At 48.5% G+C, this 23293-nt stretch overlaps 1 protein-coding gene across 2 annotated transcripts in view; it reads left to right on the forward strand.

Moving 5' to 3' along the window:
• The first annotated feature begins 344 nt into the window (after positions 1-344).
• Positions 345-23293, forward strand: part of LOC110493285 (zinc finger protein GLI1) — a 160390-nt gene continuing 137441 nt past the window's right edge. The window contains exons 1-2 of one of the 2 annotated variants that reach the window (XM_036950846.1): positions 345-731; positions 12568-12681. The gene's annotated coding sequence lies outside the window, so the exon portion shown is untranslated. The remainder of the gene's footprint in view (positions 732-12567; positions 12682-23293) is intronic. The other variant, XM_036950845.1, reaches the window with a different exon arrangement.

Here is a 23293-nt window from a genome sequence, read left to right on the forward strand (position 1 = left end):
AGACCCCGTATAATTTTCAGACCACCCTATGACAGATCATTGTCTTATGATGCATATGATAGTGAATTATGATTGACGTTTACAGTAACATGTTTTGTTATGTAATGATTATTGTTCTACTGTTATCTGGTTTAACCGATTATTTATTCTATTCGAGTGCATTTCAAGGTCTTCAGCCAGTGGAAGAAACTGTTAACTACGCCACTAAGAAAACTTCACCAACCAGACAGCATGGTCTTTTTTTTTTCTCTCAAGAAAAACAAAAAAAGTGAACTTCCTGTTTCGGGGTGGTCCACAGACTTTGAAAAAAAAGTGAGGGAGGGAGGGGGGGAAGAGAAGAGAGGTCTAGCGTTCCCCCATTGACTGAGCAACCAACTTCGCGTTTACGGGACTTTGGTTACATAAAATGGGGTTCGTTCAATGTTGTCCTGCACACTGATTTCGTGAAATTTGTGAATAAAGTAACTATGGAAAGACTATGGAAAGAAGCTCCTAAAAAAAGTGGATAAAGACGTGGTTTGAACACGGGAGGTGGAATAGAATATAGAAGATACAGGTTAATTCCGGCTGCCCCATCTGTGTGCCAGAAGAACGCAGAGAGAGAGAGATTGGACATTCTGGAACCCCCAGCGGGACGGTCTCGTTTTCAGCCACCGAGCTTCCAAAAGTCCCAAAGCCCTGAGGATCAAGATCAACAAACTGATGCAGACTTCTTCAACTTTTCATAAAAGGTACAGTTGCTTTGCTTTATCCTATTCAGTTTCTGTTTCTAATTCCTAGTAAGCTAAAATCGTTGATAGAAGAGATTTTTGAATTTAGGCCTAATAGTGGTTAACGTGTGTTTGTTTATATGCAAGTTCAATTTGGACTTAGCAGTGATGTAATATGTTATGTTGAGTATATTAAAGGTATTGTCAGATTGGTGTCACTTGGGGGATGATGGTCGAAATGGGATGTTCAATCTAATAGACGATGGCGGTGCGTGCAGTGTTTACATTGAGTAAACAAAATTATCAATGTTAGCCAAATTCACTGGCTTTCGTTATTTAAATTGATTGATAATAGGCTATTGCCTTCAGTGGAGAACATCTGAAATATCTTCAGTGCACTGTGCATTTCAATACCTTATTTAGACTATTGAAGAATGCCTCTCGTTTAAAAAAAAAAACTTTGGACATTCCCAACTTGCCTTCTCTTCTTTTCTGAACTTGTAAATTATATCTTAAAGTTTTGATTGTTGAAAATAGCCTTTTAAGAATCAATGCATGTCTTGGAGTTGGTCTATACATTAGGGAGATGTTGCTTCTCGTGCTGATGACGCATTGGCACGAGCGTAAAGCAACAACAAAAAGAAATCACTGTCGAGAATTTTGGAATTGCACGTCTCCCACCACCACCCAAACATAATATGTGGTAGTTGAGGTTTCCATCCTCTATATTCGGCCTGTGCCACAGCCACACACACTCAAAAGCCATCGGTCTGGCCTGCCTGTGTGTGTCTCTATGTCGGCGTTACAGAATTACATGGAGGGTCGTGGTGGCGCTTGAGAACAGCTGTTTCTTGTAACCTGAAATACTTCAGGTGCCAATATCGTTTCCAAATGTGCTTATGTCAGGACACCCACAGCAAAACGAAATCATTATAGTAGCCTACCACAGGATTCTGAAGGCGAGTCTTTGAAAAGTGAAAGATGACCCAGTAAATGTTTTATTTTCATACGGAAAATCGCCTACAGAGAGGTGAAGGAAGTTACTTGAAAAATAATGCATTTATTTTCGAAGTTGATGAGATTTGTAGACATATTTCAAAAGAGCCAAGTCCTTTAGAGTGGTCTTGTTTTTGAAAAGTTTTTTTTTTATTTCTTTCATTCTGTGTGTCTTTTGAGAAAATGGGCGCAAACCGCTAAAATGAAATAATGCGTAACACTTGTTAATCTCAGTAATTACTCTTAAATAGGTTATAAAAATGTATCTGCTAATGTGGTCAGATTAAGACCATTAGACAACATTAGACTAGTGTTAAGGGTTTGTCAAATCCAGATTGAGCTCAACAGCAAATCACCTTTTTTTTTATCCTTTATTAACAAGGAGAGCCAAAATAAATGTGTCACAATATAATTCAACATCTACGCTTAAGGGCATAGATGTTTTCCTGTTCTGGTCACACAGTCAGGAAAAAAATATGTGTACTTGCATGTGGAGCGTCATCCGGGACAGGAGGATTTACTGACCCTGCAACTTAACAAGAACGATCTCCTGACTTTATGGGACAAGATGGGACATTATTACTATAAGAGAAATGGAAAGGGATTGAGATTGACAGAAGAAAAGAGACGAGAGGACAGAGTGGATAGATGGAGAGAAAAGCCAAGATGAGAGGACAGAGTGGATAGATGGAGAGAAAAGGCAAGATGAGAGGACAGAGGGGATAGATGGAGAGAAAAGCCAATATGAGAGGACAGAGGGGATAGACTTGAGAAAAGGCAAGATGAGAGGATAGATGGAGAGAAAAGGCAAGATGAGAGGACAGAGGGGATAGATGGAGAGAAAAGCCAAGATGAGAGGACAGAGGGGATAGATGGAGAGAAAAGCCAAGATGAGAGGACAGAGGGGATAGATGGAGAGAAAAGCCAAGATGAGAGGACAGAGGGGATAGATTGAGAGAAAAGCCAAGATGAGGGGATAGATGGACAGAAAAGGCAAGATGAGAGGACAGAAGAGAAGAAAAGAGGACAGGAGATATTTGCACGTGTCCCATGACTGGTCTGGTTGGTGTGAAAACCTCTGCAGGGGATCTTCCTCCTCCCCCTTGGTATTTATCAGTGTAATAGCCCTGTGTTACGGCCAAAAGGGTCCCCGTTAGGACAGGGCCTAAACAGATAAAGCATACAGGAAGGAACTATTTTCCTCTTTATGCTGCTAGCTGCATCTCAGACCACAACGTTATATCACAATCAAGAGGACGTTTGTTTTCTCATTTACCTCAGTTTATCTATCTATTTATCTATCTATTTATCTATCTATTTATCTATCTATTTATCTATCTATCTATCTATCTATCTATCTATCTATCTATCTATCTATCTATCTATCTATCTATCTATCTATCTATCTATCTATCTATCTATCTATCTATCTATCTATCTATCTATCTATTCAATTCAATTCAAGGGCTTTATTGGCATGGGAAACATGTGTTAACATTGCCAAAGCAAGTGAGGTAGACAACATACAAAGTGAAAATATAAAGTGAAAAACAACAAAAATTAACAGTAAACATTACACATACAGAGGTTTCAAAACAGTAAAGACATTACAAATGTCATATTATATATATATATATACAGTATTTTAACAATCTATCTATCTATCTATTTAACCTATTTATTTACCCAGACGGCTAAGTGAAGAACACATTAAATAAAAAAATAATCATTGTTATTTTTAACTGTATTATCATTGATAAATGGTTTGATCATCAATATAGATTAGAATGTTGTTATGAACCTAATTATTATCAACACACATATTGTGACTTAACGGGTTCCATGTTTATGTAAACGTAGGGAACTGGTCTTGAATTCTGATTGTAGTTTTCAACCAGGGAGCGTTAGACATACTCTGGGGATTGTGTTATTCTGGAAGTCACCGTAGGTCTTTCTAAAAAGAAACCAAAGAATATTTAATCAAAGCGAATACCGGTACTCAAGGCTAAAGCATAGATGTAAAAGAAACATGGTTTTGGATGCGGGCAGTTAGCATTGCAGAGAACACACAGGAGTCCAGACTAAACTAGACCGGACTACACCAGACCGGACTACACCAGACCGGACTGGACTAGACCTGACCAGACTACACCTGACCAGACTACACCTGACCAGACTACACCTGATCAGATTAGACCAGACTACACCTGACCAGACTACACCAGACCAGACTACACCAGACCAGACTACACCAGACCAGACCACACCAGACCAGACTACACCTGACCAGACCAGACCAGACTACACCAGACCAGACCACACCAGACCAGACTACACCTGACCACACCAGACCGGATTAGACCAGACCAGATTAGACCAGACCAGACTACACCTGACCAGACTACACCAGACCAGACCAGACTACACCGGACCAGACTACACCTGACTACAGACTACACCAGACCAGACCGGACTACACCAGACCAGATTAGACCAGACCAGACTACACCAGACCAAAATAGACCAGACTACAGACTACACCAGACCAGACTACACCAGACCAGACCAGTCTACACTAGACCAGACTAGACCAGACTATACCGGACCAGACTAGACCAGACCAGACTACACCAGACCAGACTACACCAGACCAGAGTAGACCAGACAAGACTAGACCAGACCAGACTAGACCAGACTAGACCAGACCAGACCATACCAGACCAGACTATACCAGACCAGACCAAACCAGACCAGACTACACCAGACCAGACTACACCAGACCAGACTACACCAGACCAGACTAGACCAGACTAGACTAGACCTGACCAGAGCAGACCACTTCCAGGCAGAACAGGCCGACTGCAACAAGTGGTGTGTTTTTGTACAGCAGATTCCATTTTGGTCTGTCTGCTTAGCGTGGAACACGTCACGTGACTCACGGCATTGGTCCCGTCTCTCCTCCCACCTCTGAGAAGAGACAGAGAGACAGAGAGAGAGAGGGACCACCCTCACTGGGATCAGAGGCCCTTTCACACCCTGTGAACCTGAAACAATCAGCTGTCTGTCTCCGGCTCATGGGCCTTCAGAGCGGCTGCAGCACTGGGCAGCTACAGGGAGCAGTGTGTGGTGCAAAGAGGGACTGGGACTGGGACTGGCTGTAGCACTGGGCAGCTACAGGGAGCGGTGTGTGGTGCAGAGAGGGACTGGGACTGGCTGTAAGCACTGGGCAGCTACAGGGAGCGGTGTGTGGTGCAGAGAGGGACTGGGACTGGCTGTACACTGGGCAGCTACAAGGAGCAGTGTGTGGTGCAGAGAGGGACTGGGACTGGGACTGGCTGTAGCACTGGGCAGCTACAGGGAGCAGTGTGTGGTGCAGAGAGGGACTGGGACTGGCTGTAGCACTGGGCAGCTACAGGGAGCGGTGTGTGGTGCAGAGAGGGACTGGGACTGGGACTGGCTGTAGCACTGGGCAGATACAGGGAGCGGTGTGTGGTGCAGAGAGGGACTGGGACTGTGACTGGCTGTAGCACTGGGCAGCTACAGGGAGCGGTGTTTGGTGCAAAGAGGGACTGGGACTGTGACTGGCTGTAGCACTGGGCAGCTACAGGGAGCGGTGTGTGGTGCAGAGAGGGACTGGGACTGGCTGTAGCACTGGGCAGCTACAGGGAGCGGTGTGTGGTGCAGAGAGGGACTAGGACTGGGACTGGCAGCAACACTGGGCAGCTACAGGGAGCGGTGTGTGGTGCAGAGAGGGACTGGGACTGGGACTGGGACTGGCTGTAGCACTGGGCAGCTACAGGGAGCGGTGTGTGGTGCAGAGAGGGACTGGGACTGGCTGCAACACTGGGCAGCTACAGGGAGCGATGTGTGGTGCAGAGAGGGACTGGGACTGGCTGCAACACTGGGCAGCTACAGGGAGCGGTGTGTGGTGCAGAGAGGGACTGGGACTGGGACTGGCTGTAGCACTGGGCAGCTACAGGGAGCGGTGTGTGGTGCAGAGAGGGACTGGGACTGGCTGCAACACTGGGCAGCTACAGGGAGCGATGTGTGGTGCAGAGAGGGACTGGGACTGGCTGCAACACTGGGCAGCTACAGGGAGCGGTGTGTGGTGCAGAGAGGGACTGGGACTGGCACTGGGACTGGCTGTAGCACTGGGCAGCTACAGGGAGCGGTGTGTGGTGCAGAGAGGGACTGGGACTGGCTGCAACACTGGGCAGCTACAGGGAGCGATGTGTGGTGCAGAGAGGGACTGGGACTGGCTACAACACTGGGCAGCTACAGGGAGCAGTGTGTGGTGCAGAGAGGGACTGGGACTGGGACTGGCTGTAGCACTGGGCAGCTACAGGGAGCGGTGTGTGGTGCAGAGAGGGACTGGGACTGGCTGTAGCACTGGGCAGATACAGGGAGCGGTGTGTGGTGCAGAGAGGGACTGGGACTGGCTGCAACACTGGGCAGCTACAGGGAGCAGTGTGTGGTGCAGAGAGGGACTAGGACTGGCTGTAGCACTGGGCAGCTACAGGGAGCGGTGTGTGGTGCAGAGAGGGACTGGGACTGGCTGCAACACTGGGCAGCTACAGGGAGCGGTGTGTGGTGCAGAGAGGGACTGGGACTGGGACTTGCTGTAGCACTGGGCAGCTACAGGGAGCAGTGTGTGGTGCAGAGAGGGACTGGGACTGGGACTGGCTTTAGCACTGGGCAGCTACAGGGAGCAGCGTGTGGTGCAGAGAGGGACTGGGACTGGGACTGGCTGTAGCACTGGGCAGCTACAGGGAGCGGTGTGTGGTGCAGAGAGGGACTGGGACTGGGACTGGCTGCAACACTGGGCAGCTACAGGGAGCGATGTGTGGTGCAGAGAGGGACTGGGACTTGCTGTAGCACTGGGCAGCTACAGGGAGCGGTGTGTGGTGCAGAGAGGGACTTGGACTGGGACTGGCTGTAGCACTGGGCAGCTACAGGGAGCGGTGTGTGGTGCAGAGAGGGACTGGGACTGGCTGTAGCACTGGGCAGCTACAGGGAGCGGTGTGTGGTGCAGAGAGGGACTGGGACTGGCTGTAGCACTGGGCAGCTACAGGGAGAGGTGTATGGTGCAGAGAGGGACTGGGACTGGGACTTGCTGTAGCACTGGGCAGCTACAGGGAGCATTGTGTGGTGCAGAGAGGGACTGGGACTGGGACTTGCTGTAGCACTGGGCAGCTACAGGGAGCATTTTGTGGTGCAGAGAGGGACTGGGACTGTGACTGGCTGCAGCACTGGGCAGCTACAGGGAGAGGTGTGTGGTGCAGAGAGGGACTTGGACTGGGACTGGCTGTAGCACTGGGCAGCTACAGGGAGAGGTGTGTGGTGCAGAGAGGGACTGGGACTGTGACTGGCTGTAGCACTGGGCAGCTACAGGGAGAGGTGTATGGTGCAGAGAGGGACTGGGACTGGGACTTGCTGTAGCACTGGGCAGCTACAGGGAGCATTGTGTGGTGCAGAGAGGGACTTGGACTGGGACTGGCTGCAGCGGAAGCACCAGGGGATAAACATCTGTGCATGCAGACACTCACAATGAGATGGACCCCTCTCACTTTCTTTATCCCATTAAACCTTCCCTTTCTCCCTTCATCTGTTTAGCTCCCATGTATGTGAGGATAAGAGGAAACGTAAGGGAAGAAAGTTTTATTTGATTTTATTCTGTTCATTTATTTTCTTTTGTGGCGGTTTTGACATTAAGACTGTCAGACGTTTTGCACTGTGGTGTTGCTGTTCATACATCTATTCACTGTTGTTCAGTCAGTCTGTTCCTCTCTCTGTCTTGTTCTCTGTCTTGTTCTCTGTCTTGTTCTCTGTCTTGTTCTCTGTCTTGTTCTCTGTCTTCTTCTCTGTCTTGTTCTCTGTTTCTCTCTCTCTCTTTCTACCTCATTGAATGGCTCCTGTCAATCAATGGATAGCTGTTGTTCAGTCAGTCTGTTCCTCTCTCTGTCTTGTTCTCTGTCTTGTTCTCTGTCTTGTTCTCTGTCTCTCTCTCTCTCTTTCTACCTCATTGAATGGCTCCTGTCAATCAATGGATAGCTGTTGTTCCAGTTTGTTTTGCTTGCTCTGATATAATGACCAAGTCAGTGATCACATTCCTTGAATACCTGCTCAACTTCATGTGCAAAGATCATCTGCATACTAACTCATCATATTAACCTCTTCACCATAAAACCTTGATGACAGAGGCTTGTCGTTAGTCTGCCTCCGGTCGGAGGTGGGAGGGAAGGAGTGGGGGAGGGGGAGGGAAGGAATAGAATATCCAAAGGCCTGAGGTCACCTGCCTTTAGCCTAAAGAGCAGGAACCCGGACTTCATCAAAGAAATCGGAAATACAGACAGTGTCACCCTACAAGAAACATGGTATAGAGGAGACGGACCCACTGGTTGCCCTCTAGGTTACAGAGAGCTGGTAGTCCCATCCACCAAACTACCAGATGTGAAACAGTTTAAGGGACTCAGGGGGTATGCTAATTTCGTATAGAGCAGACCTAACTCATTTTATTAAATTAATCAAAACAGGAAAAAAAAATATTTATCTAGAAATTCAAAATGAAATGATCTCAACTGAAAAAATGTCCTTCTGTGTGCTACCTATATCCCCCCCACTAGAATCCCCTTATTAAGGATCAGACTCTTTTTTTTCAATTTTCGCCTAAAATGACATACACAAATTGAACTTCTTGTAGCTCAGGACCTGAAGCTAGGATATGTATATTCTTAAAACATTTTTTTTTTAAATAAATATTTTTTTTATGAATATTCGAAACATACAATATACTTGCAGTGAAGCCGCTCAACAACTACATCACACCAGTCATCCAACAGACTCCCATTCAGAGAGACACACAGAAGCATCCAGGGTCAATGCCCTGCTCAAGAGCACGTTGACAGATCTACCAGCAGGCCAAAAAACGTGAACCCGAACCCTTCAAGATCCCCCCCCACAGTTCCCCAATAGCTGTCCCTCAACCATTCGAGACCCCCCCCCCCCCCCCCCCCCCCCCCCCAGGAAAAAAATACAAAATACAATTAATTCCATTCCCCACCTCCAAGAACCCCCCCAATGCACCAACAACCAAGAGAATGAACCCCCACCTCCAAGAACCCCCCCAATGCACCAACAACCAAGAGAATGAACCCCCACCTCCAAGAACCCCCCCAATGCACCAACAACCAAGAGAATGAACCCCCACCTCCAAGAACCCCCCAATACACCAACAACCAAGAGAATGAACCCCCACCCCCAAGAACCCCCCAATGCACCAACAACCAAGAGAATGAACCCCCACCTCCAAGAACCCCCCAATGCACCAACAACCAAGAGAATGAACCCCCTCCCCCAAGAACCCCCCCAATGCACCAACAACCAAGAGAATGAACCCCCTCCCCCAAGAACCCCCTAATGCACCAACAACCAAGAGAATGAACCCCCTCCCCCAAGAACCCCCCAATGCACCAACAACCAAGAGAATGAACCCCCTCCCCCAAGAACCCCCTAATGCACCAACAACCAAGAGAATGAACCCCCACCTCCAAGAACCCCCCAATGCACCAACAACCAAGAGAATGAACCCCCTCCCCCAAGAACCCCCTAATGCACCAACAACCAAGAGAATGAACCCCCTCCCCCAAGAACCCCCCCAATGTACCAACAACCAAGAGAATGAACCCCCACCCCCAAGAACCCCCCCCAATGCACCAACAACCAAGAGAATGAACCCCCACCTCCAAGAACCCCCCCAATGCACCAACAACCAAGAGAATGAACCCCCACCTCCAAGAACCCCCCCAATACACCAACAACCAAGAGAATGAACCCCCTCCCCCAAGAACCCCCCCAATGCACCAACAACCAAGAGAATGAACCCCCACCTCCAAGAACCCCCCCAATGCACCAACAACCAAGAGAATGAACCCCCACCTCCAAGAACCCCCCCAATGCACCAACAACCAAGAGAATGAACCCCCTCCCCCAAGAACCCCCCCAATGCACCAACAACCAAGAGAATGAACCCCCTCCCCCAAGAACCCCCCCAATGCACCAACAACCAAGAGAATGAACCCCCTCCCCCAAGAACCCCCCCAATGCACCAACAACCAAGAGAATGAACCCCCTCCCCCAAGAACCCCCCCAATGCACCAACAACCAAGAGAATGAACTAAAGAGAAAAAAGGAAAAGACAGAGAAAACAGTAAACAACAATGCAAAAAAATAAAACAATACCATTAAAACAAAGGACATGAAGGACAACTAAAATCAGAACAGCAATGCTAACTGGATATGTCTGTGTGCATGTCTGGCACTATTACATGTATGTGTGTGTTCTTGTATGTGTTTATTTGAATGAGAGTGTGTAGAAACACCTGCACGGCATCAGCCTCAGGGAAACCGGCATTAGCTGTAAAAACACTGCCACTTAGTGTCATTCAAATGTAGTTTATATTAAGTTTTATTTTGACTTAAATAAATAAAAATGTTTACTTTTATCTTTGACCATCATTCTATCTCTCATACAGCAACTCCACTCCCACTTGTCTCCAATTCCAATTCCACATCCCAACCCTCAGCTTCCCTCAGCCCATCCCATCTATCTCTGTTGGCCACCCACTTCGGGTTTCTACGCAACACATATCTTTCAACTATGCTGTGATGTTTAACGTACAATTTCAATCTAATCGAATAGAATCCACAGATTGCGTGTTGAAGATCAATACTTTTACTAAGAGTATTAGTATATTAGTAATTGACTGGCCCGGTCTCTCCAGATCTCCTAACAGTACTATTTCTAGGGTCAATTTTAGATCAATGCTATGCATTTTCAGCCATTCCTGAACCTGAGACCAGAAATAGGCTACCTTAGGGCAATACCAAAATACATGGTCTATTGATTCTGTATTCTCACAGCAAAATCTGCAGAGCTTCGATGGTTTTATGCCCCAAATATTCAACATTTTGTTGGTGGCAAGAATTCTATATAATGATTTTAGCTGAAAGGTCTTGAATTTTACGTTGTTTTAAATATCAAGTAATACACCCTGTACCATGGAATCAGTACATCAAAAATCTCTTCCCAACTATTTTGCAATCTATATGGCACAGTTGTCAACATCCTGGTCCTAAAATTAAACTGGTATACTTTCCTATTTATGCTATTTTTATTCCTCTGACAGTTTTGATCCTTTATATTGGGCAGACACAAAAAACGACACATACCTCGGCCTAAACATCAGCGCCACAGGTAACTTCCACAAAGCTGTGAACGATCTGAGAGACAAGGCAAGAAGGGCATTCTATGCCATCAAAAGAAACATACAATTCGACATACCAATTAGGATTTGGCTAAAAATAATTGAATCAGTTATAGAGCCCATTGTCCTTTATGGTTGTGAGGTCTGGGTTCCGCTCACCAATCAAGAATTCACAAAATGGGACAAACACCAAATTGAGACTCTGCACGCATAAATCTGCCAAAATATCCTGTGTACAACATCAACATATCTGAGCAGCTAACCGATTGCTGCAGCTGTACATAGCCCATCTGTAAATAGCCCACCCAATCTACCTACAGTGCCTTGCGAAAGTATTCGGCCCCCTTGAACTTTGCGACCTTTTGCCACATTTCAGGCTTCAAACCTAAAGATATAAAACTGTATTTTTTTGTGAAGAATCAACAACAAGTGGGACACAATCATGAAGTGGAACGACATTTATTGCATATTTCAAACTTTTTTAACAAATCAAAAACTGAAAAATTGGGCGTGCAAAATTATTCAGCCCCCTTAAGTTAAGGGGGGGGAGCTTGACTTTACTAAGTAGTTGGTTAACGCAAGAGGACAACAGCATTAAGCATTTTAAAAGGTACAATGGCATTCACAGCGGCTCACACAGAATGGGAATGTCATATTCATGGGAAATATCTGTTTTCACTGCTGGGTGAATGGTGCAGTTAAATGTCTTGAAAAATGAAATTGCATTTTTTTTATAAACTAAAGAATATGCATTTACATATCCTCATCCCAAAAATGATTTTATTTATTTAATCTTAATTTACCAGGGAGTTGAGAATACAACACATGTTAATCAATGCCTAATGATTGTGTCTCACTTAGCATGTACTGTTATATCAATAATATTTTTTAGAATAATGTGTATAGATGCCAATAAGTAGTTCCTCTCTCTAACATAATGATTTCCTTGTAGTTCAGAGCAGAGGAAGCCCGAAGTGTGTGTGTCTTTGGGACACGTGTGTGATCACAGCCTGGGGGGTGTTGTCTGTGTATGTGGGTATGTTTGGGTATGGATGTTTGGCATGCACAGGTGTGGTGTAGTAGTTCAGTTGAGAGATAGAGGGTGGAGAGAGAGAGAGGGTGGAGGGAGCGAGAGAGAGAGAGAGACGGGGATGGAGAGAGATGGAGGGAGAAGAATTGAGAGAGGGGGGTGGAGAGAGATGGAGGGAGAGAGAGAGAGATGGGGATGGAGAGAAATGGAGAGAGAGAGAGATATGGGGATGGAGAGAGATGGAGGGAGAGAGAGAGGTAAATAGGGAGAAGGAGTGGGAGAGAGAAAGAGAGAGACAGACAGAGAGAGGGGGGGGGTGGAGAGAGATGGAGGGAGGGAGGGAGGGAGAGGGAGGGTAAGGAGAGAGTGTGTTGAACAGGGAGGAGTGGGAGAGAGAGAGAGAGAGAGAGAGAGGGGGGGGGATGGAGAGAGATGGAGAGAGGGAGAGAGATGGGGGATGGAGAGGGAGGGTAAGGAGAGAGAGCGTGGTAAAGTGGGAGAATGAGTGAGAGAGGAGAGCTGCTGACAGTAACAGAAGGATCCACCTCTTCTCTCTCTGATCCACTAGGCCTTCAAATGATGGTGGCAAACCGGGAGACGGAGGGAGGGAGAGAGAGGGAGTCAGGCTGCTGACGTCTCATGTGGTAGATATTAAAATAAAGCGGGTGGTAATGGGAAACAGGTGAGGACACACACACACTGCTTGAGTCGTATGCCACAGTGATCTGTGTTCATTTCCTGTTGTGTTATCTTAGGTCTTGGTACTGAACATGGTCTACAGGCTACATGTTATAGTTAGTGGATGTATGGGGGGGGGGGGGGGGGGGGGGGGGGGGTTATAGTCTAGACTGGATAAAAGCAAAGTGAAACACTATCTGTGTGTGATGAAGAAGAGAGGAGAAGAGGAGATCACTTGCCTAGCTACTACCTCTGGTTTTATTGTCTTCAGATCACATTGACTTGCGTTGAGAGGGTTGGCTGATCCTCAGGTTAAATGGGTCATCAATTATCTATATCAACCATCATCTTGGTTGTTTTTAGTGTTTAATTTAACCTGTATTTAACTAGGTTATGGCACAATGTATTACATGTATAGGCCTTCATGGCTTCATTTCAATCTCATTTAATCTGTACATATTATTATGTTTTTTTTTTTTTTTTACATTCAAGTGAGGTAAACAAGCAAATCTAAATGGTTGAATTGGATTAATATTTGTAGGTTAACCATTAGTCCTCATCCCCTCATCTCTCAAGAGGTCTGTGTTTTAAATGCTGTTTTCATTAGTCAGTACGTCATTCACATCGACAGGCAGACGTAAACATTATACCTCAAATCTTGGAGCGTGTTTGTTTGTGCGTGTGTGTGTGTGTGTGTGTGTGTGTGTGTGTGTGCATGCAAGTGTGTGTCTGTGTGTGTTCTCTCATGGAATGATGACTCACACGATGTCATCCTCCTCTCTGAAGACTGAAAGAGAAGAGCAGGCGCTGTTTATTATTTCCTCTGGTTGCCATGGCCACCGTGCGTTTGGGTTCCGTCATTAGAACACTCTGATGTTCTGAGGGTTCTGTCCTCTTCTTCTCTTCATCTCCACCTACTTCATGTAAACACACACTCCAGTTTAACTTCCAGTAGACTCAGTAGAGAAGGCAATAAGTTAATTAATAGACAGTCCACTTCATTTCCACAGCTTTTATGTGATAAGCTATTACATTTTATTGTTGGAACAATTATTTCCGACTTCCATGCAATGGAACACACACACACACACACACACACACTCCTCGGCTGGCGTTTACCACGTTGCGTGTCACAGCAGAGAGATAAGGATCCAGAGCCAGAGCAGGGAGGGAGTTGGCCGGCAGAGCTGCTGATTCTTAAACAGACCTCAGCAAACCCAGTTCCACACCCTGAACACAGGAAGAAGAGTCTGTCCTCACCAGGGCACAACGCCCTATTAAAACACTATGTTGGGATTTCCTTTATTTTGGCAGGTATCTATCTATATGTATGTCACTCAATGTCTCTTTCTGTCTCTGTCTCTCGGTCTCTGCACACTGTGAAAAGAGTGTTCCTCAAGGGTTCTTTGGGGAACCATAATGAGCCCCTTAATGGTTATTTGGGAAAGGTGATGGTTCTATGTGGAACCATAATGAGCCCTTTAATGGTTCTTTGGGAAAGTTCATGGTTCTATGTGGAACCATAATGAGCCCTTTAATGCTTCTTTGCGATTCACAAAAGGTGATAGTGACAGTTAAAATGTAGGGACGGTGGCTCGTTAGCATATTGTAGGTCGCGGTTTGCACACAGCTCTTTTTGTGCAATCGTGAACGACAGTGTCATTCCAGTTTTTCTACTCTGTTGTGTCACGCCATTACATATTATCTATGACTATGGCCAGTAATGGTGTTTTGTGAAAGACTCACATATGGCCTTGTGTCAATTGAGAACTGTTGACTTAATCGGTGGTTCTCAGTTCTCTGCTCAGGAACCCCCTCCTACAGAACTAACACACCTGATTCAACTTGTCAATTAACACAATAATAATAATACCAATGGAATTGTAACAATATAATATGGCTAACCAGAATTAAAGAAACCTGTGTGGTTCTTCCTAAAAGGCTCTACAAAGAACCTTTGATATTGAGAAAGGTTCCAGGGTCTCTTCTGGACCAAAAAGGGGCTTAGGTGGGGTGTGTGGTGGGGGTTTGGCCAATGGTGTCGTCGCTGACCGAAAAGTTTAGGCCCTCCTGTTGGACGTAGTGACAAAATGTTGCTGGTTTAAAGCTAATTTCCTGCAATTCTACACATTTTGCCATGACTTATGTTATCTGAGTGACTCAAACATTATAATACAATCCAAAAGTTAGTTCTCAAAGATGATCTTATTGAAAAATATATAGGTCCACTATCTCCTCTACAGACTTTATATCTGGTTTTAGTTGTTTAAGTTTACACAAAAAAAATGTTTGCCCATCCCGAAAATGATATATATTTTTACTGTTCTACTGGACATAGGCAGCCCGACAAAACACTAGGGCGGCCTGCCCAAGACATTTCTATGCAGACACAAACCTGGGTTCTTTATAGGAACCATTCTCCATAAATGTTCTTAAAAGGTTTTATAAAGCCCCCAAAAGGGTTGTAACCATAGTGGAACCTTTTCTTTGTGTTGTATATAACCATTTTTAAATGGTTCGTTATAGAACCGTAGGAAAGGGTTCTTTATAGAACCGTAGGAAAGGGTTCTTTATAGAACCGTAGGAAAGGGTTCTTTATAGAACCGTAGGAAAGGGTTCTTTATAGAACCGTAGGAAAGGGTTCTTTATAGAACCTTAGGAAAGGGTTCTTTATAGAACCTTAGGAAGGGGTTCATAAAGAACCTTAGGAAAGGGTTCTTTATAGAACCTTAGGGAAAGGTTCTTTATAGAACCTTAGGAAAGGGTTCTTTATAGAACCTTAGGAAGGGGTTCTTTATAGAACCTTAGGAAAGGGTTCTTTATAGAACCTTAGGGAAAGGTTCTTTATAGAACCTTAGGGAAGGGTTCTTTATAGAACCTTAGGGAAGGGTTCTTTATAGAACCTTAGGAAAGGGTTCTATAAAGAACCTTAGGAAAGGGTTCTTTATAGCACCATACAGGTTACATTTATAACTTTATGAGCATCTTTCTTTATAGAACTTTCAAAATATAGGCTCTATACAGCACCAAAAAGGATCCGCTAGGGTAACAAGCCCAAAAAATAACTGATTTGGTACACTATATAGAACCATTTGTTTTTAGTGTGTGGCTTTGTCTCACTTTCATATGCATATCCTTTTAGTACTACTGTAGTTCATATTGATTCACTTTTTCAGTGAACAATAGTAAAAATACTACCTTTTAATATGTTGTTGGGTACGAAACGAGTAGCTGTTTGAGACAAAGTCATCCCATGATCGCACCCCACTTAAATCAGACCAAATCAGCACACAGGATATCATGAAGTAATCATAGATCATTTACAAAGTGTTTATAGAGTAATGTTCGAAGTGACACACATGACTAGATATGTTACGAGGTGTTTACAGAGTAATGTCGTAAGCAAAAGGACACGGACACACACACACACACACACACACACACACACACACACGTGACAACCAAAATGCCACGAACACAGTCACCCCATACAAGTCATGAATTGAGTTTCGGTCTGTTCAGACAACAAGTCCATCGTTAGCAGTGTCGGAAGTAAGGTATTGTACAGACACGCGACTAAGTGCCAGTAGATGGGGACATCAATCCGCTGTGGGTTAGAGGTCACTGTGGAGAGCCATCAGTATGAAGTAATGCCCACAAGATTCCTACTGCTTATTACAACTGACTGTAGAGCAGCTCCACGAGGGGCCAAAACGGGGCTTAGTGCCCTTAGTTAAAACTTGTGCCCTTTCAGTTGTAGCAAAATGTGTATCCCACTGCGCTGTCAACACAAGGAACAGACTGCGGTGTGTGTAGGGGGACTAGGATAAACCACTTGGCCGGTTAGGTATGACTCCTTTTGGTTTCCATAAAAAGCGGGGGGGGGGGAAAGGCTTCTCATCAGTGGTAGGCGAAGTAAATAACGTGATCAGCTTCCACCTGTCATTTTTTATTTTGATTTATAAGGGCAGGGTCAACTTTTACCATTGAAGGGTGGGGTCAACTTTTACCATTGAAGCGGCTTCCCCTAACTCTGCCTCAAGCCCCACACCATACAAAGTTGAGTACAAAGTACAAAGTTTACAGCTAGCTGAGAAGTTATCTTCTTAGCTAGCTGTAAAAAAAGCGTTAGTGTTATTAGCCTTAGTCTATTTAGCCACTGCCACGATAGATATCAAAAATTGGCTTCGCCAAAGTACCGAAACAAAGCTGAAGGACAGTGATGAGCAGCAGCATCAAACCACTGAGGCCGCTGCCGAGCCCAGCAGTGGTAATACTGCCATGCCCAGCAGTGGTAATACTGCCATGCCCAGCAGTGGTAATACTGCCATGCCCAGCAGTGGTGATGCTGCCATGCCCAGCAGTGGTGATACTGCCATGCCCAGCAGTGGTAATACTGCCGAGCCCAGCAGTGGTGATACTGCCATGCCCAGCAGTGGTGATACTGCCATGCCCAGCAGTGGTAATACTGCCATGCCCAGCAGTGGTAATACTGCCATGCCCAGCAGTGGTGATACTGCCATGCCCAGCAGTGGTGATACTGCAGAGCCCAGCAGTGGTGATACTGCAGAGCCCAGCAGTGGTGATACTGCCATGCCCAGCAGTGGTAATACTGCCATGCCCAGCAGTGGTAATACTGCCATGCCCAGCAGTGGTAATACTGCCATGCCCAGCAGTGGTGATACTGCAGAGCCCAGCAGTGGTGATACTGCAGAGCCCAGCAGTGGTGATACTGCAGAGCCCAGCAGTGGTGATACTGCCATGCCCATCAGTGGTAATACTGCCATGCCCAGCAGTGGTAATACTGCCATGCCCAGCAGTGGTGATACTGCAGAGCCCAGCAGTGGTAATACTGCCATGCCCAGCAGTGGTGATACTGCCATGCCCAGCAGTGGTGATACTGCAGAGCCCAGCAGTGGTGATACTGCCATGCCCAGCAGTGGTAATACTGCCATGCCCAGCAGTGGTAATACTGCCATGCCCAGCAGTGGTGATACTGCAGAGCCCAGCAGTGGTGATACTGCAGAGCCCAGCAGTGGTAATACTGCCATGCCCAGCAGTGGTAATACTGCCATGCCCAGCAGTGGTAATACTGCCATGCCCATCAGTGGTGATACTGCCATGCCCAGCAGTGGTAATACTGCCATGCCCAGCAGTGGTAATACTGCCATGCCCAGCAGTGGTAATACTGCCATGCCCAGCAGTGGTAATACTGCCATGCCCAGCAGTGGTAATACTGCCATGCCCAGCAGTGGTAATACTGCCATGCCCAGCAGTGGTAATACTGCCATGCCCAGCAGTGGTGATACTGCAGAGCCCAGCAGTGGTAATACTGCCATGCCCAGCAGTGGTAATGCTGCCATGCCCAGCAGTGGTAATACTGCCATGCCCAGCAGTGGTGATACTGCAGAGCCCAGCAGTGGTAATACTGCCATGCCCAGCAGTGGTAATACTGCCATGCCCAGCAGTGGTAATACTGCCATGCCCAGCAGTGGTAATACTGCCATGCCCAGCAGTGGTAATACTGCCATGCCCAGCAGTGGTAATACTGCCATGCCCAGCAGTGGTGATACTGCAGAGCCCAGCAGTGGTGATACTGCAGAGCCCAGCAGTGGTAATACTGCCATGCCCAGCAGTGGTAATACTGCCATGCCCAGCAGTGGTAATACTGCCATGCCCATCAGTGGTGATACTGCCATGCCCAGCAGTGGTAATACTGCCATGCCCAGCAGTGGTAATACTGCCATGCCCAGCAGTGGTAATACTGCCATGCCCAGCAGTGGTAATACTGCCATGCCCAGCAGTGGTGATACTGCCATGCCCAGCAGTGGTAATACTGCCATGCCCAGCAGTGGTGATACTGCCATGCCCAGGAGTGGTAATACTGCCATGCCCAGCAGTGGTAATACTGCAGAGCCCAGCAGTGGTGATACTGCCATGCCCAGCAGTGGTAATACTGCAGAGCCCAGCAGTGGTGATACTGCAGAGCCCAGCAGTGGTGATACTGCCATGCCCAGCAGTGGTGATACTGCAGAGCCCAGCAGTGGTAATACTGCCATGCCCAGCAGTGGTAATACTGCAGAGCCCAGCAGTGGTGATACTGCCATGCCCAGCAGTGGTGATACTGCAGAGCCCAGCAGTGGTGATACTGCAGAGCCCAGCAGTGGTGATACTGCCATGCCCAGCAGTGGTGATACTGCAGAGCCCAGCAGTGGTGATACTGCCATGCCCAGCAGTGGTGATACTGCCATGCCCAGCAGTGGTGATACTGCCATGCCCAGCAGTGGTGATACTGCCATGCCCAGCAGTGGTGATGCTGCCGAGCCCAGCAGTGGTGATACTGCCGAGCCCAGCAGTGGTGATACTGCCATGCCCTGCAGTGGTAATACTGCCATGCCCAGCAGTGGTGATACTGCCATGCCCAGCAGTGGTGATACTGCCATGCCCAGCAGTGGTAATACTGCCATGCCCAGCAGTGGTGATACTGCAGAGCCCAGCAGTGGTGATACTGCAGAGCCCAGCAGTGGTGATACTGCAGAGCCCAGCAGTGGTGATACTGCCGAGCCCAGCAGTGGTGATACTGCAGAGCCCAGCAGTGGTGATACTGCAGAGCCCAGCAGTGGTGATACTGCAGAGCCCAGCAGTGGTGATACTGCAGAGCCCAGCAGTGGTGATACTGCAGAGCCCAGCAGTGGTGATACTGCCATGCCCAGCAGTGGTGATACTGCAGAGCCCAGCAGTGGTAATACTGCCATGCCCAGCAGTGGTAATACTGCAGAGCCCAGCAGTGGTGATACTGCCATGCCCAGCAGTGGTGATACTGCAGAGCCCAGCAGTGGTAATACTGCAGAGCCCAGCAGTGGTGATACTGCCATGCCCAGCAGTGGTGATACTGCAGAGCCCAGCAGTGGTGATACTGCCATGCCCAGCAGTGGTGATACTGCCATGCCCAGCAGTGGTGATACTGCCATGCCCAGCAGTGGTGATACTGCCATGCCCAGCAGTGGTGATACTGCCATGCCCAGCAGTGGTGATACTGCCATGCCCAGCAGTGGTGATACTGCCATGCCCAGCAGTGGTGATGCTGCCGAGCCCAGCAGTGGTGATACTGCCGAGCCCAGCAGTGGTGATACTGCCATGCCCAGCAGTGGTAATACTGCCATGCCCAGCAGTGGTGATACTGCCATGCCCAGCAGTGGTGATACTGCCATGCCCAGCAGTGGTAATACTGCCATGCCCAGCAGTGGTGATACTGCAGAGCCCAGCAGTGGTGATACTGCAGAGCCCAGCAGTGGTGATACTGCAGAGCCCAGCAGTGGTGATACTGCCGAGCCCAGCAGTGGTGATACTGCAGAGCCCAGCAGTGGTGATACTGCAGAGCCCAGCAGTGGTGATACTGCAGAGCCCAGCAGTGGTGATACTGCAGAGCCCAGCAGTGGTGATACTGCAGAGCCCAGCAGTGGTGATACTGCAGAGCCCAGCAGTGGTAATACTGCCATGCCCAGCAGTGGTGATACTGCCATGCCCAGCAGTGGTAATACTGCAGAGCCCAGCAGTGGTAATACTGCCATGCCCAGCAGTGGTGATACTGCCATGCCCAGCAGTGGTAATGCTGCCATGCCCAGCAGTGGTGATACTGCCATGCCCAGCAGTGGTAATACTGCAGAGCCCAGCAGTGGTAATACTGCCATGCCCAGCAGTGGTAATACTGCCATGCCCAGCAGTGGTGATACTGCCATGCCCAGCAGTGGTGATACTGCCATGCCCAGCAGTGGTGATACTGCCATGCCCAGCAGTGGTAATACTGCAGAGCCCAGCAGTGGTGATACTGCCATGCCCAGCAGTGGTAATACTGCCGAGCCCAGCAGTGGTGATACTGCAGAGCCCAGCAGTGGTGATACTGCCATGCCCAGCAGTGGTGATACTGCAGAGCCCAGCAGTGGTAATACTGCCATGCCCAGCAGTGGTGATACTGCAGAGCCCAGCAGTGGTGATACTGCCATGCCCAGCAGTGGTGATACTGCAGAGCCCAGCAGTGGTGATACTGCCATGCCCAGCAGTGGTGATACTGCAGAGCCCAGCAGTGGTAATACTGCCATGCCCAGCAGTGGTAATACTGCAGAGCCCAGCAGTGGTGATACTGCCATGCCCAGCAGTGGTGATACTGCAGAGCCCAGCAGTGGTGATACTGCCATGCCCAGCAGTGGTGATACTGCAGAGCCCAGCAGTGGTGATACTGCCATGCCCAGCAGTGGTGATACTGCCATGCCCAGCAGTGGTGATACTGCCATGCCCAGCAGTGGTGATACTGCCATGCCCAGCAGTGGTGATGCTGCCGAGCCCAGCAGTGGTGATACTGCCGAGCCCAGCAGTGGTGATACTGCCATGCCCAGCAGTGGTAATACTGCCATGCCCAGCAGTGGTGATACTGCCATGCCCAGCAGTGGTAATACTGCCATGCCCAGCAGTGGTAATACTGCCATGCCCAGCAGTGGTGATACTGCAGAGCCCAGCAGTGGTGATACTGCAGAGCCCAGCAGTGGTGATACTGCAGAGCCCAGCAGTGGTGATACTGCAGAGCCCAGCAGTGGTGATACTGCAGAGCCCAGCAGTGGTAATACTGCCATGCCCAGCAGTGGTGATACTGCCATGCCCAGCAGTGGTAATACTGCCATGCCCAGCAGTGGTAAAACTGCCATGCCCAGCAGTGGTAATACTGCCATGCCCAGCAGTGGTGATACTGCCATGCCCAGCAGTGGTGATACTGCAGAGCCCAGCAGTGGTGATACTGCAGAGCCCAGCAGTGGTGATACTGCCATGCCCATCAGTGGTAATACTGCCATGCCCAGCAGTGGTAATACTGCCATGCCCAGCAGTGGTGATACTGCAGAGCCCAGCAGTGGTAATACTGCCATGCCCAGCAGTGGTGATACTGCCATGCCCAGCAGTGGTGATACTGCAGAGCCCAGCAGTGGTGATACTGCCATGCCCAGCAGTGGTAATACTGCCATGCCCAGCAGTGGTAATACTGCCATGCCCAGCAGTGGTGATACTGCAGAGCCCAGCAGTGGTGATACTGCAGAGCCCAGCAGTGGTAATACTGCCATGCCCAGCAGTGGTAATACTGCCATGCCCAGCAGTGGTAATACTGCCATGCCCATCAGTGGTGATACTGCCATGCCCAGCAGTGGTAATACTGCCATGCCCAGCAGTGGTAATACTGCCATGCCCAGCAGTGGTAATACTGCCATGCCCAGCAGTGGTAATACTGCCATGCCCAGCAGTGGTAATACTGCCATGCCCAGCAGTGGTAATACTGCCATGCCCAGCAGTGGTAATACTGCCATGCCCAGCAGTGGTGATACTGCAGAGCCCAGCAGTGGTAATACTGCCATGCCCAGCAGTGGTAATGCTGCCATGCCCAGCAGTGGTAATACTGCCATGCCCAGCAGTGGTGATACTGCAGAGCCCAGCAGTGGTAATACTGCCATGCCCAGCAGTGGTAATACTGCCATGCCCAGCAGTGGTAATACTGCCATGCCCAGCAGTGGTAATACTGCCATGCCCAGCAGTGGTAATACTGCCATGCCCAGCAGTGGTAATACTGCCATGCCCAGCAGTGGTGATACTGCAGAGCCCAGCAGTGGTGATACTGCAGAGCCCAGCAGTGGTAATACTGCCATGCCCAGCAGTGGTAATACTGCCATGCCCAGCAGTGGTAATACTGCCATGCCCATCAGTGGTGATACTGCCATGCCCAGCAGTGGTAATACTGCCATGCCCAGCAGTGGTAATACTGCCATGCCCAGCAGTGGTAATACTGCCATGCCCAGCAGTGGTAATACTGCCATGCCCAGCAGTGGTGATACTGCCATGCCCAGCAGTGGTAATACTGCCATGCCCAGCAGTGGTGATACTGCCATGCCCAGCAGTGGTAATACTGCCATGCCCAGCAGTGGTAATACTGCAGAGCCCAGCAGTGGTGATACTGCCATGCCCAGCAGTGGTAATACTGCAGAGCCCAGCAGTGGTGATACTGCAGAGCCCAGCAGTGGTGATACTGCCATGCCCAGCAGTGGTGATACTGCAGAGCCCAGCAGTGGTAATACTGCCATGCCCAGCAGTGGTAATACTGCAGAGCCCAGCAGTGGTGATACTGCCATGCCCAGCAGTGGTGATACTGCAGAGCCCAGCAGTGGTGATACTGCAGAGCCCAGCAGTGGTGATACTGCCATGCCCAGCAGTGGTGATACTGCAGAGCCCAGCAGTGGTGATACTGCCATGCCCAGCAGTGGTGATACTGCCATGCCCAGCAGTGGTGATACTGCCATGCCCAGCAGTGGTGATACTGCCATGCCCAGCAGTGGTGATGCTGCCGAGCCCAGCAGTGGTGATACTGCCGAGCCCAGCAGTGGTGATACTGCCATGCCCTGCAGTGGTAATACTGCCATGCCCAGCAGTGGTGATACTGCCATGCCCAGCAGTGGTGATACTGCCATGCCCAGCAGTGGTAATACTGCCATGCCCAGCAGTGGTGATACTGCAGAGCCCAGCAGTGGTGATACTGCAGAGCCCAGCAGTGGTGATACTGCAGAGCCCAGCAGTGGTGATACTGC

This window comes from Oncorhynchus mykiss, chromosome 17, assembly GCF_013265735.2.
Source record: "Oncorhynchus mykiss isolate Arlee chromosome 17, USDA_OmykA_1.1, whole genome shotgun sequence".
Classification (NCBI taxonomy): Eukaryota; Metazoa; Chordata; class Actinopteri; order Salmoniformes; family Salmonidae; genus Oncorhynchus; species Oncorhynchus mykiss.